Genomic DNA, 2500 nt, shown 5'->3' with positions numbered 1-2500 from the left:
GGGAGAGCAATGCCTGTCATCGCCACGGATGGAGGAAGCAGGTTAAGGAGAGGATCGACACTTTTGAGAGAGCGCGTATCCAGCGTAAAAAACTTAAGCGAGCCGCGCGAAAGCGCACGGTTTGTATAGTGAATGGGGAAAGCTTGGTCTGCAATGTTTGCAGTCGTGTGTGCTTGTCAAGAGCAGGGCTCATTAGCCACAAACGGAGCCGCAAATGCAAAATATAAGTTAGTCCTAGAGCACACAATGTTCCTGAAGGTCAGCAATGGTCTTCCTCGGTCACGAGTGGACAGCCATCATCATGTATGTATGTATGTATGTATGTATGTATGTATGTATGTATGTACGTATGTTTGTATATATCTCATTGGTTTTCAACAGTGGTACTCGAAGTAAATAAAGGTAAAAATATTACGTGCAAATATTGGATTGAAAAGGTTTTTGGTTATAAAACCTCAAAGGCTGCCCTTGGAATACGAACAGGAGAGAGAGAAAGTTTAATACGTGAGTGTATATACATTTTTGCTATTTTATTTATGTGTGTTTGAGTGTTTGTGTGTTTATGTGTGTGTATGTGTATGTCGACGTAAGTTAAGACAGAAAAAGCGCTTCAATGACGCATTCAAAGCGTCACCGAGGAAGTTTGACGTTGACCCTCGAAAACTGGGAAACGCAAGCACCGAGGCCGGTCGGCCGGCTGGCCTGGCTCGCGAAGCTGCACCAAAAGAGGTGCCAGCTCTCACGAAAAGAACAAGATTGCAGAGGCACAAAGAAAACATGAACTGCGCAAGTCCAGAGCCAACTCGAACTGATTGGCCATGTCTGGATACACTGTGCCCCGTCTTCATCTGCCATGTGATGTCCTCGATCATCGTCGACAACGATGGACGACTCTAATAATAATAATAATAATGATAATAATAATGTATGAATATCTATATATATGTATGTATGTATGTTTGTATGTACGTATGTATATATATATATATAGTGGAGGCGCAATGACCCAGTGGTTAGGGCAGCGGACTCGCGGTCATAGGATCGCGGTTTCGATTCCCAGACCGGGCGTTGTGAGTGTTTATTGAGCGAAAACACCTAAAGCTCCACGAGGCTCCGGCAGGGGATGGTGGCGAACCCTGCTGTACCCTTTCACCACAACTGTCTCTCACTCTTACTTCCTGTTTCTGTTGTGCCTGTAATTCAAAGGGCCAGCCTTGTCACACTGTGTCACGCTGAATATCCCCGAGAACTACGTTAAGGGTACACGTGTCTGTGGAGTGCTCAGCCACTTGCACGTTAATTTCACGAGCAGGCTGTTCCGTTGATCGGATCAACTGGAACCCTCGTCGTCGTAAGCGACGGAGTGCCAACATGTGTATATATATATATAGTGGAGGCGCAATGACCCAGTGGTTAGGGCAGTTGACTCGCGGTCATAGGATCGCGGTTTCAATTCTCAGACCGAGCGTTGTGAGTGTTTATTGAGCTCCACGTGTCTCCAGCAGAGTGTGGTGGGAGAATCCAGCACAACTTTCCTGTCTCTGTTGTAACTGTATTTCAAAGGGCCACCCTTGTGGCACTCTGTGCGACGCTGAATCTCCCCGAGAACTACGTTAAGGGTACACACGCGTCTGTGGAGTGCTCATCCACTTGCACGTTAATTTCACGAGCGGGTTATTCCGTTGATCAACTGGAACCCTCGTCGTCGAAACCGACGAAGTGCCACGATATATATATATATATATATATATATATATATCCCATATGTACATATATATATGTATATATGCATGTATGTATATGCATGTATATTTCTGTATACTCGTCTGTGTGAATGTATCTGAGAGTGTGTGCTGTACGCATGTTTGTGTATGTTTGTGCGTATGCTCGCATATATATCTACTTGCATGTGTGTGTTTGTGTGTGTGTGTGCGTGAGTGTGCGTTCGTGCGTGCGCGTGCGCCTACTTTCTCAGATACGACAACGAATTTAGTTAAAATGGCAGGTCGCTGCTTGTTTTTTTAAAATTATTTTTCTATTTCTTAATTCTTTTTTTTTTTTCACATTCTATATTTTTTTTCTTAAGGGAAAAGAAACAACAACAGAAAATTGAAAATGGCTGGAATTTACTTGGTAGATGTTTATCTGGCTTCATCACGTATAGATTATTGATGCAGCTTTTACTCTTTCAGCTGGTACAAGTTCTTTCTTCATTTACGTTTAAACTGAGTGAATTGTCTCAATGCATTTCGACCAGTGAAACACGGGCTGGCGCCGCCATTGATATATGAGCTGTCAGAGGTTATCCTGTCACTTGGCAATGTGATAGAGCTATTTGCAAAGATATCAGAAATTTCAAGAAGTTTTGGCATGGATAATCTCGTGCTAGAAAGCCTCTCTTACACACAACAACAACAAAAAACAACAACATTGCAAAGAGTGTCAGATTTTGATAGCAGTATTTGTTTATATATATATGTACATATATATATATATAGAT

Source organism: Octopus bimaculoides, chromosome 1 (assembly GCF_001194135.2).
Source record: "Octopus bimaculoides isolate UCB-OBI-ISO-001 chromosome 1, ASM119413v2, whole genome shotgun sequence".
NCBI classification, from domain to species: Eukaryota; Metazoa; Mollusca; class Cephalopoda; order Octopoda; family Octopodidae; genus Octopus; species Octopus bimaculoides.
The sequence above is the reverse complement of the archived record's forward strand: the minus strand, read 5'-3'. Positions refer to the sequence as shown.